This window comes from Carcharodon carcharias, chromosome 3 (genome assembly GCF_017639515.1).
Source record: "Carcharodon carcharias isolate sCarCar2 chromosome 3, sCarCar2.pri, whole genome shotgun sequence".
Classification (NCBI taxonomy): domain Eukaryota; kingdom Metazoa; phylum Chordata; class Chondrichthyes; order Lamniformes; family Lamnidae; genus Carcharodon; species Carcharodon carcharias.
In genome coordinates, this window is record NC_054469.1 from 10,092,700 (window position 1) to 10,109,408 (window position 16,709).

The following is a 16,709-nucleotide window of genomic DNA, read 5'->3' on the forward strand; positions in this document are numbered from 1 at the left end:
TTGCTTGTTTCAGATTTCCAGAATCTGCAGTATTTTGCTTTCAGCTTCCCTCAGCTACTCTTTTCCTTTTTATATACATGTAGATGCTTTTACAGTCTGCTTTGATATTTCTGAGGCAGGAATGGGACAATACGGCATGAAAACCCACCATCGAGGCCAGCGGGTAAAACATCCTTCTTCCCGCCCTTTACCCCCCTTGTGTCCTCCTCACAATCTACTTTCCTACCTATCTTTGTATCATCAGCAAATTTGGTTACATCCAAGTCATTCATATAGATTGTAAATAGTTGAGGCCCCAGCACTGATCTCTGTGGCATTCTACTAGTTGTAGTTTGCCAACCTGAAAATGATCCATTTTTCTCATCTCTCTGTTTCCTATTTGTTAGCCAATAATCTGTGCATGCTATTGTATTATCCCTAACATCATGAGCTCTTATCTTGTGTAGAAACCTTTTACTTAGTAACTTATTGAATGAAATCCAAATGCACTACATCTACTGGTTCCCCTTTATCCCATTTGCTTGTTACATCTTCAAAGAATTCTAATAAATTTGTCAAACATGATTCCCCTTTCACAAAGCCATGTTGACTCTGCCTGATTGTATTACAAGTTTCTAAATGCCTTGATGCAGCAGATTCAATAATTGATTCTAACATTTTCCCAATAACAGGTGTTAGGCTAACTGGCCAACAGTTTCCTGTTTTCAGTCCCCCTCTTTTCTTCAACAGAAGTGTTATATTTGTGATTTTCCAGTTTGCTTAGATCCTTCCAGAATCTAGGGAATTTTGGAAGATTACAACCAATGCATCCACTACCCCTGCAGCCACTTCAATTCAGACCCCAGGATTCAGTCCATTAGGCCCAGGGGACTTGTCAGCCTTTACTCTCGTTAGTTTTCCTAGTACTTTTTGTCCAGTGATTGTTTTAAATTTTATCCTCTCTTTTACCCCTTGATTTTCTATTTTTCTTGGGATACTTTTTGTGACTTCTACTGTGAAGACAGATACAAAATATTTGTTTAGTCTCTTCCTTTTCCTTGTTTTCCAATATTAATACCCCAGTCTCATCCTCTAAGAGACCAACACTTACTTCAGCTACTCTTTTCCTTTTTATATATGTCGAAGCTCTTACAGTCTGTTTTTATATTTCTTACTAGTTTCCTCTCATACTCTAATTTATCCCTCTTTATTGTTTTTGCCATCCTTTGCTGGTTTCTAAAAAATTCCCAATGTTCCAACCTACCACTAATCTTTGCAGCATTGTATGCCTTTCCTTTCAATTTGATACTGCCATTAACTTCCTTAGTTAGCCACAGATGGTCTGTCCTTCTCATACAGTCTTTCTACCAGCATAGACCAGTTGGGCCGAATAGCCACTTTCTGTGCTATAGATAGGGTAGACAAGAAGGAGCTTTTCCCCTTGGTGGAGGGATCAATAACCAGGGGGCATAGATTTAAGGTTTGGAGGGGATGTGAGGAAGAATATTTTCACCCAGAGGGTGGTGGGAATCTGGAACTCACTGCATGAAAGGGTGGTAGAGGCAGAAACCCTCATAACATTTAAGAAGTATTTGGATGTACATTTGCGATGCCATGGCATACAAGGCTATGGGCCTAGTGCTGGAAAATGGGATTAGAATAGTTAAGTACTTGTTTGACTGGCGCAGGCTCGATGGGCCGAAGGGCCTTTTTCTGTGGTGTAGACCCCCATGACTCTGAGATTTTATGTAGACTATCAGCAGTCCACCTATCTCATTAATTGCTTACAAATCATCTGCTACTATTACAATTTCAGAGTGGCTGAAGGCCCACATTGGGAAGGAATTTTAGAGCTTGAGGTGTCAAAAAGTCAAAACAAAATAATAAATTAAATAATGAAGTCAAATGCATCAGTTGAGGCTTTAAAAACTCTTCCAGCAGCACCTGGCTATGCAAATGAGCAGCTGCTGTACAAAAATAAACGTCAGCATTTTGCTTTGTGCCACGCATTTAACGCAAAATAAAAATAACATATTTTTTAAAAGTTCTTAAAAATGAAATTTCTGCCAGTTAAAAAATCAGTGGCCTTGGTCGTTGTCCCCTCCCCTTTTAAAACGTTGCCTTTAAGATTACGGGACGAAGAGCGACGCAGGCGTCGACCCAGCTTTGATCGCGAGCAGCCGCTGGCGTATTGTGATTGACAGGAGCCCTGGACCAATAGATGGTGAGTACCGCCATTTCCCTGTCTAAAGCGTGAGCGGCAAAATAGCCAATTGGCGTGAGCCGAGGGCGGGTCTTGGCGCCAGTGATCAAGATAAAAACAAGGCTCATGAGGACTCGAAGCCGCGACTTTGCTCTTCTCCGCCGATGTTGCCAGAGCTGCTGAGTTTTCCCTAGGTATTTTTTTTTTTTAATTTTTTTGCCAGTGATTAAGTTCGTGTGAGTGGGAATAAGATGGCGGCAGCGGAGTGAGGGATAGGAGTTAAGTAGGCGAGCAGGAGCGGTGCAGATGGAGTTAAAATAGAGACAGGGCCCTGTAATTAGGCCTTGTTACCGCCCCCATGCTTGGATGCCATGGTTACTGCCCCCTGGTGCCCATTTGGATGCTGTGGTTACTGCTCCCTCCCGGTGCCCATTTGGATGCTGTGGTTACTGCTCCCTCCCGGTGCCCATTTGGATGCTGTGGTTACTGCTCCCCCCCCCGGTGCCCATTTGGATGCTGTGGTTACTGCTCCCCCCCCGGTGCCCATTTGGATGCTGTGGTTACTGCTCCCCCCCCCCGGTGCCCATTTGGATGCTGTGGTTACTGCTCCCCCCCCCGGTGCCCATTTGGATGCTGTGGTTACTGCTCCCCCCCCCGGTGCCCATTTGGATGCTGTGGTTACTGCTCCCCCCCCGGTGCCCATTTGGATGCTGTGGTTACTGCTCCCCCCCGGTGCCCATTTGGATGCTGTGGTTACTGCTCCCCCCCGGTGCCCATTTGGATGCTGTGGTTACTGCTCCCCCCCCGGTGCCCATTTGGATGCTGTGGTTACTGCTCCCCCCTCCCCCGGTGCCCATTTGGATGCTGTGGTTACTGCTCCCCCCCCGGTGCCCATTTGGATGCTGTGGTTACTGCTCCCCCCCGGTGCCCATTTGGATGCTGTGGTTACTGCTCCCCCCCCGTGCCCATTTGGATGCTGTGGTTACTGCTCCCCCCCTGGTGCCCATTTGGATGCTGTGGTTACTGCTCCCCCCGGTGCCCATTTGGATGCTGTGGTTACTCCACCCTGTGTGCCTGGTAAAATGCCAGGGCTACTGGCTCTGGTTGGATGCCATGGTTCCTGCCCTGCCTCTGTCCATTGGTGTCTGGGAGGCGATCCCCATTTTGTTGTTCCCTGCTGCTATGCAGGAATGTGGATGTTGCTAGTTTTTTAAAATATTAATTCACGGGATGTGGACTTCACTGGCTGGACCAGCATTTCTCCAAGTCAGGGTGATGAGTGACTTGGAGGGGAATCTCCAGGTGGTGGTGTTCAAATCTATCTGTTGCCCTTGTCCTTTCAGGTGGTAATGGTTGTGGGTTTGGAAAGTGCTGTCTAAGGAGCCTTGGTAAATTCCTGTAGTGCATCTTGTAGATGGTATATACTGCTGCTACTGTGCGTTGGTGGTGGAGGGAGTTAATGTTTGTGGATGTGGTGCCAATCAAGCGGGCTGATTTGTCCTGGATGGTGCCTAGCTTCTTGAGTGTTGTGGGAGCTGCACTCATCCAGGCAAGTGGGGAATGTTCCATCACATTCCTGACTTGTACCTTATAGATGGTAGACAGGCTTTGGGGAGTCAGGACGTGAGTTATTGGTCACTAGATTCCTAGCAGTATGAATGTAGTTAAGTCGTTCTGGATGGCGGGGGTTGGGAGGAGAAGGGGTTCTAAAATGAACAACCATTTTCCTTTTATTTATTAGATGTCATGTTACTAGCAAGGCTAGATTGTCCCTAATCTGCCTTTCAGTGTCTTGTTAGGCCATTTTAGAGGGCAGTGAAGTGCCAACCAGGTTGCTGTGGATCTGGAGTCACATGTAGGCCAGACTGGCAAAGAATGTGAGATTTTCTTCCTTGACTATTAGTGATAGCTTTTTTTAACAACAGTTTGGTTGTCATGTCACCATCACTGATAATAGCCTTTTATTCCAAATTAATTTAACTTACATTCCTTAGCTGGCATGGTGGGTTTTGAAGTTTAGTCTTTGAGTCATTAGTCCAAGTTGTACTAGTCCAGTAACATAATTGCTATACTATCGTTCCTAGTGCTTCTTCGGAGACTTTCTTAAAAACCCACCCACCTGCTTTAACATGCTATCACTAGGGTTGTCAACCCTCTGGGAGTGGCCTGGAATCTCCAGGAACTAAAGATTGATCTCCTGGATACTGCTGTGAGCAACCCTGGTTAAATCAGGGCCATTAATAACAATTGTTTTTTTCTATTTTACTTGAATACTTTTGTTATAAAAATATTGAAGAGAGCAGGCTGTTTAATAGTTTTATATAATAATATGCAGTTGGAGACATGGTCATGTGAATGATGAAAACTCGTGGAATATGTTGAACCATAATTGGCAACTTTGATTTCTTCCCTGATCTGAATGGGCTTATGAACTTATCTCAACATGGCAAGTGGGTTATGGTTGCTGAATGAAGCAGCATTATAGACTCATCCATTTTATGCGCACGATGTGGTGCCACTGCCAGGGCCACCATCAATTGACTGTCTCTTAACTGAGTGGCTTGCTAGCCCATTTCAGAGGGCAGTTAAAAGAATTAACCACATTTCTCTGGTGTGTAGTCACACATAGACTAGGACGAGTAAGGATGGCATATTATAATTGTGTGTTTAAAAAGGGAGGACGAGATTCACTTAATTACAGGCCAGTCAGCCTTACCTCAGTGGTGGGCAAAATATTGCAAAAAATTTTGAGGGTCAGTACAAGTTATCATTTAGAAAGGTATGGATTGTTCTTCGCTCTTGGAGGTGAAGATGACCATATTCCTCAGCTGGGGTGTTTGGTGAGGTTATGGTGGGCACATAGGTGACCACTAAGTTGCCTGGAAGGTTCTTCTGCAAATAGGGCAGGATACCACAGACGATTGAGTCTTGGGTCAGCTGCTGGCTCGTGATTTTTTTCCTCTCCTTGCGTTTTCTTTCTCCTCTGATATGTGTTTGCTTTTCAAGGAGGCCGCACCACTTCATTGTGACTGGTGCAGTGATCCTGGCGAGCTTCTCCCGGGTCTCGGGAATGATATCAAAGACAGTCAGCATGGATTTATTGAGGACAGGTCATGTGTGGCTAACTTAATTGAATTTTTTTTTAGGGGATACCGAGGGTCCGTGAGGATAGTGCATTTGATGTAGTGCACACGGATTTTAGCACGGCTTTTGACAAGGTCCCACGGAGCAGATTGGTTGGTAAAGTAAAATCTATGGCACCCAAGGGAAAGTGGCAAGTTGGGTCCAAAATTGATCAGTGGCAGGAAGCAAAGAGTAATGGTCAATAAGTGTTGGAAAGATTGTTCCCAGTGGCAGACCCCAGGATTTTAGAATTATATAAAGGTTACAGTTGAGTTCAGTGTTTTCAGAACCATTTCTTAGCGCAGCACATTTTTAGCACCAACCAGAGAGCAAGCTATTCCAGATCTGGTAATGTGCAATGAGACAGGGATTATATGATAGAATTTCAGATTCAGTTTGAGGGAGAGAGAGAGGAGTGGATCTAAGACAAGTGTTTTAAAGGTAAATAAGGGAAGTTATGAGGCATGAAGACAGAGCTGGCCAAAGTGAGCTGGGAAATTAGGTTAAGTGATAGGTAAATAGAAATGCCGTGGCAGACATTTAAGAGATATTTTAGAATATGCAGAATACATTTCAATAAGAAAGAAAGACTCTAGGAAATGGACACATCATCCATGGCTAGCTAAAGATCGAATTGAAAGGAAAAGCGTATAATTCTGCAAAGATGAGTCGCAGGACAGAAGATTGGACAGAATATAAAGAATAGCAAAGAATGACTAAACGATAATAATAAAGGAGAAATTTAAAGTGAGAGAAAGCTAGCTAGAAATGTTAAAAAAAAAACAGATAGTAAAAGTTTCTACAGGCATTTAAAAAAAAGAGAGTAAGTAAAATGAGTGTTGGTCCTCTAGAGTGAGAATGAGGAATTTAATAATAAAAAAATAAGGAAAAGACAGATAAATTGAACAGATATTTTATATCTGTCTTTATTGTGGAGGATATAGATAACATCCCAAAAATAATTGTGAATCAGGAGATGAAAGGGAAGGAGGAACTTAAAACAATTACAATCACCAGGGAAAGAGTACTGAGAAAATTACTAGAACTAAAAGTTAACAAGCCCCCAGGTCCTGATGGACTCTGTCCTAGGGTTTAAAAGAAGTGGTTGCTGAAATACTAGATGTATTGGTTTTAATTTCCCAAAATTCTCTAGATTCTGGAAAGGTCCCATCAGATTGGAAAATAGCCAGTGTGATTCCTCTATTCAAGAGAGGAAGGAGACAGAAAGCAGGAAACTGCAGGCCAGTTAGCTTAACATCTGTTGTGGGGAAATTGCTAGAATCTATTATTAAGGAGGTTATAGCAGGGCACTTTGAAAATCTCAAGCAGTCAGGCAGAGTCGACATGGTTTGGTGAAATCATGTTTAACTAATTTATTGGAGTTCTTTGAAGCAGTAACAAGCAGTGTGGATAAAGGATGTGCTGCACTTGAAGGAATTAACAAGGTGCCACATCAAAGGTTACTACACAGAATAAGATGGGTAACATATTAGCATGGATAGTGGATTGTTTAGCTAACAGGAAGCAGATTGTAAGGATAAATGGGTTGTCTTTGCTGCAAGATGTGATGAGTGGTGTGCCACGGATCCCTGCTGGGGCCTCAACTATTTACAATTTATATAAATGATTTGGATGAAGGGACCAAATATACAGTTGCTAAATTTGCTGATGACACAAAGATAGGTAGGAAAGTAAGTTGTGAAGAGGACATAAGGAGTCTGCAACGGGAAGTAGATAGGTTAAGTGAGTGGGCAAACATTTGGCAGATGGAGTATAATGTGGGAAAATGTGAACTTGTCCAGTTTGGCAAGAAGAAACACAGCATATTATTTAAATGAAGCGAGATTGCAGAACTCTGAGGTGCAGAGGGATCTGGATGTCTTGGTACTTGAATCAGGAAAAGTTAGTATGCAGGTACATCAAATCAGTAGGAAGGCAAATAGAATTTTGTTTATTGTAAAGGCTTTGGAATATAAAAGTAAGGATGTCTTTCTACAGTTCTACAAGGTGTTGGTGAGACCACATCTAGAATACTGTGTACAGTTTTGGTCTCCTTATTTAAGAAAGGGTATTAATGCGTTAGAAGCAGTTCAGAGAAGGTTCACTCAACTGATACCTGGGATTTTTTTGGGGGGGGTGGGTGTGGTGGTGTGGGGCTGTGGTTATTATCTTAAAAGGAAAGGTTGGTCGAGTTGGACAGGAAGGTGTGACTGTAGGTGAAGCAGGTGTGGGGACCCAGTGGGTAGTGTTCGAGGAGCCTCGGCCCCTGCAACTGCCCAACAGTTACAAGGTTCTTGCAAGCTGTGTGGGAGAGATCAGGGACTGCAGGGAGGGTGAGTGAACTGACCACAGCACCATGGTATAGGGAGCCATTCAAGTGGGGGGAGGTAAAGGCAGTATAGCAGGGGCCAGTATAATCAGGGGGATTGATCCAGTTCTCTGCAGCCGTGAGCATGAGTCCCAAAAGCTGTGTTGCCTGCCAGGGTTAAGGACATCTCCTAAAGGCTGGAGAGGAACTTGGAGTGGGAGGGGAGGGATCCAGTTGTTGTCTTCCACGTTGGTACCAATGACATTGACAGGACTAGAAACGAGCTTCTGCTGAAAGAATTTGAACAGCTAGGAGCTAAATTAAAAAGCAGAACTTCCAAGGTAATAATCTTAGGATTACTACCTGAGCCATGGGCAAACTGGCATTGGGTAAATAAAGTCAAGGAGTTAAATGCATGGCTCAGAGATTGGCATGGGAGGAATGGATTTCAGTTCATGGGCCACTGGCACCAGTACTGGGGTAGAAGGGAACTGTTCCTGTGGGATGGGCTTCACTTGAACCACGCTGGGACCAGTGTCCTGGCAAACCAAATAACTAGGGCTGTAGAGAGGGCTTTAAAGAAGCGGGGGAGGGTTCTGGAAAGAGTACTTAGGCTTACAAAGCAAAAGGACATGGCAGCCTTGCAGGGCGCTATTTGGGTAATGATACCTAGAGTGTGACAGGAAGGCTCAGAGTGTGCAAACATCAAAAAAAAGCAGCAAATGGGGCCAAAGGGGGGAAAAATGGTTAGAAGGCAAAATGAATGGCCCTTAAAGTATTATTCGTGTCAGTATTCGGAACAAAATAAATGAATTAACAGCACAAATAGAGGTTAATGGGTGTGACCTTTATAGTCATTACGGAGATGTGGTTGCAAGGAGATCAAAGCTGGGAACTAAATATTCAGGTGTATGTGACTTTTCGAAAGGGCAGGCAGGAAGGAAAGGGTGGTGCAGTAAAAGCAAAAAACTGCGCATGCTGGAAATCCAAACCAAAAATAAAAATATCTGGAAACACTCAGCAGGTCTGACAGCATCTGTGGAGAGGAATACAGTTAACGTTTCGAGTCCGTATGACTCTTCAACAGAACTGGTGGGGTAGCTTTGTTAGTAGGAGATGGAATAAGTACGATAGCTAGAAAGGACCTTGGATCAGAAGATGTAGAATCCATATGGGTGGAGGTAAGAAATAACAAGGGGAAGAAGGCATTGGGAATAGTCTATAGTTCCCCTGACAGTAGCTATACTGTAGGACAGAGAATAAATCAGGAGATAATGAGGGCATGTAAAAAAGGCTTTACATTATTCGTGGGTGACTTTAATCTTCATGTGGATTGGGAAAATCAAATTGGTAGAGGTAGACATGATCAAGAATTCATAGTTTGTTTGGTTCAGTTTCTTAGAACAATATGTTGTGAATCCAACCAGGGATCAGGCTATTTTGGATCTGGTAATGTGTAATGAGGCAGGTTTAATAAATAATCTTGAGTAAAGGATCCCCGAGGAAACACTGACCATAACATGGTAGAATTTAGCATTCAGTTTGAGAGTGAGAAACTTGGGTCGGAAACAACTGTGCTAAACTTAAATAAAGGTAATTACAATGGAATGAGGGCAGAGTTAGCTGGTGTGGACTGGGAAAGCAGTTTAGCAGAAAAGACAGTTGATGAACAATAGCAGACGTTTAAGAAATTAGTTCATGACTCTACATCCCAGATATATCCCAGTGAGGAAGAAGGATTCAAGGAAGGCGATAAACCAACCATGGTTAACCAAGGAAGTTAAGGACAGTATCAAATTGAAAGAAAAAACATAGCAAAGATTAGTGGTAAGCCAGAGGATTGGGGAAGTTTTAAAAACCAGCAAAAGATGAGCAAAACAATAATAGAGGGAGAAAATAAACTTTGAGAGTAAACTAGCAATAATATAAAAACAGACAGTGAGAGCTGCTTTAAATATATAAAGAAGAGAGAAGCCAAAGTGAACATAGGCTCCTTAGAGAATGGAGCTGGGGAAATAATAATGGGGGACCAGGAAATGGCAGAGGAGTTGAATAAATACTTTGCTTCAATCATCATGGCAGAAGATATTAATAGCATTACAAAAATACTAACTTATCGAGGGGAAGAAATGAATACAATAACTATTGCTAGAGAAAATGTACTCGGGGGAAACTAATGGGGCTAAAGGATGATAAGTACCCTGGGCCTGATATGTTGCATCCTAGGATATGAAAGAAAGTAGCTAAATAGATAGTGGATGCATTGGTAGTAATCTTCCAAGAATCCTTAGATTCTGGAAAAGTCCTAGAGGATTAGAGAATGGCCAATGTAACACCCTTTTTCAAAAAGGGTGGGTGACAAAAAACAGGTAACTGCAAGCCAGTTAGCTTAACATCTGTCATTGGGAAAATGTTGGAGTCTATTATAAAGGATGTAATAACAGAGAAATACATAATCTAATCAAGCAGTCAGCATGGCTTCATGAAGGGGAAGTCATGTCTAACAAATTTATTGGAATTCTTTGAGGAGGTAACAAGCAGGATAGACAAAGGGGAGCCAGTAGATGTAATATATTTGGATTTCCAAAGGGTGTTTGATAGGGTACTGCTCATAAGGCTAGGGTACCGCACATAAGGCTACTTAATAAGGTAAGAGTCCATGGTGTTGGGGGTAGTATATTAGCATGGATAGAGGATTGGCTAACTAATAGAAGACAGAGTTGGGATAAGTGGGGGGGCATTTTCGGGATGGCAACCTGTAATGAGGAGTGCCACAGGGATCAGTGCTGGGGCCTCAATTTTTTACAATATATGTTAATGACTTAGATGAGGGAAGTGAATGTACTATCATCCAGTTTGCAGATGACACAAAAATAGGTGGGAAGGCAAGTTGTGAGGATGACACAAGGAGTCTACAGAGGGATATAGACAGGTTAAGTGAATGGGCAAAAACTTGGAAGATGGAATATAATGTGGGAAAATGAGGTTATGCACTTTGATTGGAAGAATAGAGGAGCTGAATATAATTTAAATTGAGAAAGGCTGCAGAAAGCTACAGAGGGATTGTGCATGAATCCCAAAAAGCTAACATAAAAGTTCAACAGGTACTTGGGAAGGCATGTGGAATGTTGGTCTTTATTTCAAAGGGAATGTAGTATAAGAAAGGAAAGTCTTGCTAAAACTATACAAGGCACTAGTTAGACTACACCTAGAATACTGAGCCATTTTGGTCCCCTTTATCTAAAGAAAGATATACTGGCATTGAAGGTAGTCCAGAGAAGGTTCACTAGGTTAATCCCAGGTATGGAGGGATTTTCTTATGAGGAGAAGTTGAGTAGGTTAGGCCTGTACTCATTGGAGTTTAGAAGAATGAGAGGCGACCTTATTGAAACATGTAAGATTCTTAGGTGGCTTGACAGGGTAGATACTAAGAGGTTGTTTCACCTTGTGGGAGAGTCTAGGACTGGAGAGCATAATCTCAGAGTAAGGGGTCGCCCATTTAAAACAGAGATGAGGAGGAATTTCTTCTCTCAGAGGGTAGTCAGTCTGTGGAATTCTTTATCGCAGAGGGCTGTTGAGGGTCGTTAAGTATATTCAAGTCTGAGATATACAGATTTTTAATCAGTAAGGGAATCAAAAGTTATGGGGAAAAGGCGGAATAGTGGTGTTGAGGATTATCAGAGCCATAATCTCATTGAATGGCAGAGCAGACTCAATGGGCTGAATGGCCTACTTCTGCTCCTACATCTTATGGTCACAGGAACATAGGACTTCGAAGCAGGAGGAGGCCATTTGGCTTTTCAAATCTACTCTGCCATTCAAAATGATCATGGCTAATTTGGTTGTTGTCTCAGCTCTAGTTTCCTCTGTCCTCCCACATAACCCTTAATTCTCTCCTTTATCAAAAATCTATCTAACTCTGCCTTGTATAAATTTAAAAACCTAGCCACCACTACTTTCTGGGGAAGAGTTCCACAGACTAATGACTCTTTGAGAGAAAAAAAAATCCTCATCTGGATCTCATGTAGATCTCTTATTCTTGAACTGTTACCCCTACTTTTAGTCTCTCCCACAGGAGGAAACATCCTCCATGTGTCCACCCTATCAAGTCCCCTCAAGATCTTACATTTTCCAATAAGATTTCCACTCATTATTCTAAACTCCAATGGGATAACCTCTTCATCCCAGGAATGAGTTGAGTAAACCACTTGCTGAATGTGCATACTAACTTTTCCTGATTCATGTACCAGGAAACACAGATCCCTCTGTACCTCAGAGTTTTGCAATCTCTCTCCATTTAAATAGTATATTGTTTTTCTGTTCTTCTTGCCAAAATGAAGAAGTTCATATTTATCCACATTACGTTCCATCAGCCAATTTTTTGCCCACTCACTTAATCTGCCTGGAAACCTTTGCAGACTCCTTATGTCCCCTTGACAACTTACTTTCTTACCTATCTTGGTGTGGTCGGTAAATTTAGCAACCATACATTTGATCCCTTCATTCAAGTAATTGATATCAATTGTAAAACATTGAGGACCCAGCGTTGATTCCTGTGGCACTCCACTAATTTCAGCTTGCCAACAGGAAAATGAGCCATTTAGCCTACTTTATGCTTCCTGTTGGCTAACCAGCCCTTTATCCATGCTAATATGTTCGCTCCCTACACCATGTGCTCTTATCTTGTGAAGGGGGTAATCCATTAAAGTTTGGAAGATTGAAAGATGGCCTTATTGAAACATATATGAGCTTCTAAGGGGACTTGGCAAGGTGGATGCTGAAAGGATGTTTCCCCTTGTGAGAGAGAATAGAACTAGGGGACACGGTTTAAAAATAAGGGGTCTCATATTTAAGACGGAGATGAGAAGAAATTTTTTGAGGCTCGTGAACCTTTGGAACTCCCTCCCCGAGAGAGCAGTGGAAGCAGGGCCAATGAATATGAGGCAGATAGATTCATGATTAACAAGGAAGTCAAATGTTACCAGGGGTAGGTAGAATTTGATGGTATGGCCGCAATCAGATCAGTTATGATCTTATTGAATGGCGGTGCAGGCTCAAAGGGCCAAATGGTCCACTCCTGCTCTTAATTCATATGTTTGTATGTAGTACAGAAGGAGAGCATCCAGCCCATCTGTCTATGCTGACTCTCTGCTAGAGCAACTCAGTTGGTTCCCAGCCCTGTCGTATTTTTCTCTTCAGGTGTTTATCCATTTCCCTTTATGAAAGGCACAATTTAATTTGTCTTCATCACGGACATGCCAGATCCTAACCGCTTGCTGTGTAAAAACTTTTTCCTCATGTTGCCATTGCTCCTTTTGCATTCACCTTATATCGATGTCCTTTGATTGTCAAACCTTCCACTGATATGGACAGTTTCTCTCTATCTGCTCTGTCTAGATTTTGAAGATCTATTAAATCTCCTCGCAACCTTCTCTTCTCTAAGGAGAGCAGCCCCAGTTTCTCTAATCTATCCATGAAAGTCCCTCATCCCTGGAACCATTCTTGTAAATCTTTTCTGCACCCATTCTAAAACCTTTGCATTGTTCCTAAAGTTTGGTGCCCAGAATTGGACACAATACTCCAGCTGGGGTTGAACCAATGTTTTATAATAAATGTTCATCATAACTTCCTTGCTTTTGTACTCAGTGCCTCTATAAAACCCAGGATCTTGTATGCCCTTTTCACCGCTTTCTCAATCTGACCTGCCACTTTCAATGATTAGTGCACCCCCAAGTCTTGCTCTTCCGGCATCCCCTGCAGAATTTTTTCTTTTACTTATTCGTGGGATGTGGGCGTTGTTGTATGGGCCAGCATTTGTTGCCCATCCCTAATTACACTTGGGAAGGTGGTGGTAAGCTGCCTTGTGAACTGCTGCAGTCATGTGGTGTAGGTGTACTCAGTGTTGTTAGGGTGGGAGTTCCAGGATTTTGACCCAGCGACACTGAAGGAACAGCAATATATTTCTGAGTCAGGATGGTGAGTGGCATGGAGGGGAATTTCCAGGTGGTGGTGGTCTCATGTGTCTGCTCCCCTTGTCCTTCTAGATGGTAGTGGTTGTAGGTTTGAAAGGTGCTATCTAAGGAGGCTTGGTGAGATCCTGCACTGTATCTTGTAGATGGTACGCATTGCTGTCACTGTGCATTGGTGGTGGAGGGGGTGAATGTTTGCGAATGGGGTGCCAGTCAAGTGGGCTACTTTATGTCAAGCTTCTTGAGTGCTGTTGGAGCTGCACTCATCCAGGCAAGTGGAGAATATTCCATCACATTCCTGACTTGTGTCTTGTAGATGGTGGACAGGCTCTGGGGAGTCAAGAGTGAGTTACTCGCTACAGGATTCCTAGCCTCTTACCTGCTGTTGTAGCCACAGCATTTATATAGCTAGACCTGTTCAGTTTCTGGTCAACCATAACCCCCAGGATGTTGATAGTAGGTAATTCAACGATGGTAATGCCATTGAATGTCAAGGGGTGATGGTTAGATTTTCTCTTGGAGATGGTTCAAATGTTGGAGATAGCCCAAATGTTCTCCTTGTTCTTACTACCAAAGTATATCACCTCTTACTCTGGATTAAATTTCATCTGCCCGTTCCACCAGTGTTTCTCTGCCCCCTTAAAAAGCTGATTGACATAAAACCATGAGGAGGATAGCATAGTTTTGTGGCCTCGTATTAGGACCCTTGCTTTTTGTGGCATATATCAATGATTCAGATTTAAATGCATGAGGCGAGAATAAGAAGATAATACATGTAGATGATGCAAAAATGTGGATGATAGTGAGGGAAAAAAGTTGTAACATGCAGGAAAGCATCATTGGACTGATGAAGTGGGCAAAAAATGTGGCAAATGGATGTGTGAGGTAATGCATCTGGGGAGGCCAAACGGAAAGAGAATACAGAATCGATGGTAGAATATTAGGAAGTGTGGAGGGACAGAGGACCTTAGAGCGTCTTTGAAGGTAACAAGACAGGTCAAGAATCACAGAATTATTACCATGCTGATGGAGGCTATTGAGTGACCATAATATGATAGAATTTTTCATCAAGATGGAGAGTGATGTAGTTGATTCTGAGATTTGGGTCCTGAATCTTAATAAAGGAAATTACGATGGTATGAGGCACGAGTTGGCTATGATGGATTGGGAAACGTTACTTAAAGGGATGATGGTGGATAGCCAATGGCAAACGTTCAAAGAGCGCATGGATGAACTGCAACAATTGTTTATTCCTGTCTGGTGCAAAAGTAAAACAGGAAGGGTGGCCAAACCACGGTTTACAAGGGAAATTAGAGATAGTATTAGATGCAAGAAAGAGGCATACAAATTGGCCAGAAAAAACTACAGACCTGTGGATTGGGAGCAGTTTAGAATTCAGCAAAGGAGGACCAAGGGATTGATTAAGAAGGGGAAAATAGGAGTACGAGAGTAAGCTTGCAGGGATCATAAAAACTGATTGTAAAAGTTTCTATCAGTATGTGAAGAAAAAAAGATTGGTGAAGACAAACAAAAGTCCCTTACAGTAAGAAACAGGGGAATTTATAATGGGGGATTTCAATATGCAGGTAGACTGGGAAAATCAGGTTGGTAGTGGATCCTAATAAAAGGAATTTGTGGAATGTCTACGAGATGGCTTTTTGGAGCAGCTTGTGATGGAGCCCACTAGGAAACAGGCAATTCTAGATTTAGTGATGTGTAATGAGGCAGATTTGATAAGGGAGCTTAAGGTGAAGGGACCCTTAGGAGGAAGTATCCATAATATGATAGAATTTACCCTGCAATTTTATATGAAAAAGCTGCAATCAGATGTAACGGTATTACAGTTGAATAAAGGCAACTACAAAGGCATGAAGGAGGAGCTGGCCAGAATTGACTGGGAGATGAGCCTAGCAGGAAAGACAGTGGAACGTCAATGGCAGGAGTTTCTGGGAGTAATTTGGGAGACACAGCAAAAATTCATCCCTAGGAAGAAGAAGCATACTAAAGGGAGGACGAGGCAACCATGGCTGACAAGGGAAGTCAGGGACAGCATAAAATCTAAAGAGAAAGCATACAATGTGGCGAAGAACAGTGGGGAAACCAGGGGATTGGGAAGCATACAACGACCAACATAGGACAACTAAAATAGAAATAAGGAGGGAGAAGATTAATTATGAGGGTAAACTAGCCAGTAATATAAAAGAAGATTGCAAGAGTTTTTTTAGATATATAAAGGGTAAGAGAGGCAAAAATGGACATTGGGCCGCTGGAAAATAACGCTGGAGAAGTAGTAGTGGGGAACAAAGAAACGGCGGAGGAACTGAATAGGTACTTTGCGTCAGTCTTCACAGTGGAAGACACGAGTGATATCCCCAAAGTTCAAGAGAGTTGGAGGGCAGAGGTGAGTATGGTGACCATTACCAAGGAGAAGGTGCTAGGAAAACTGAAAGGTCTCAAGGTGGATAAATCACCTGGACCAGATGGATTACACCCCAGAGTTCTGAAGGAGATAGCTGAAGAGATAGTGGAGGCATTAATGGTGATCTTTCAGGAATCACTGGAGTCAGGGAGTGTCCTAGAGGACTGGAAAATCGCTAATGTAACCCCCTGTTTAAGAAGGGAGTGAGGCAAAAGACGGGAAATTACAGGCCGATTAGCCTGACCTCGGTCGTTGGTAAGATTTTAGAGTCCATTATTAAGGATGAGATTTCAGAATACTTGGAAGTGCATGGTAAAATCGGGCAAAGTCAGCATGGTTTCATCAAGGGGAGGTCATGCCTGACAAATCTGTTAGAGTTCTTTGAGGAGGTAATGAGTAGGTTAGACAAAGGAAAGTCAATGGATGTTATCGACTTGGACTTCCAGAAGGCCTTTGACAAGGTGCCGCACAGGAGGCTGCTCAGTAAGATAAGAGCCCCTGGTATTAGAGGCAAGGTACTAGCATGGAAAGAAGATTGGCTGTCTGGCAGGAAGTAGAGAGTGGGGATAAAAGGGGGTCCTTCTCAGAATGGCGGCCGGTGACTTGTGGAGTTCCGCAGGGGTCAGTGTTGGGACCACAACTTTTTACTTTTTATACATTAATGATCTAGATGAAGGAACTGAGGGCATCCTGGCTAGGTTTGCAGAT

The 16,709-nt window shown here is 42.8% G+C and overlaps 1 protein-coding gene across 2 annotated transcripts in view; it reads left to right on the plus strand.

The window, feature by feature from the left end:
* Nucleotides 1-2,267: 2,267 nt before the first annotated feature.
* Nucleotides 2,268-16,709, plus strand: part of fbxl6 (F-box and leucine-rich repeat protein 6) — a 45,991-nt gene continuing 31,549 nt past the window's right edge. Inside the window, exon 1 of one of the 2 annotated variants that reach the window (XM_041184811.1) lies at nt 2,268-2,376. The gene's annotated coding sequence lies outside the window, so the exon portion shown is untranslated. The remainder of the gene's footprint in view (nt 2,377-16,709) is intronic. The other variant, XM_041184810.1, reaches the window with a different exon arrangement.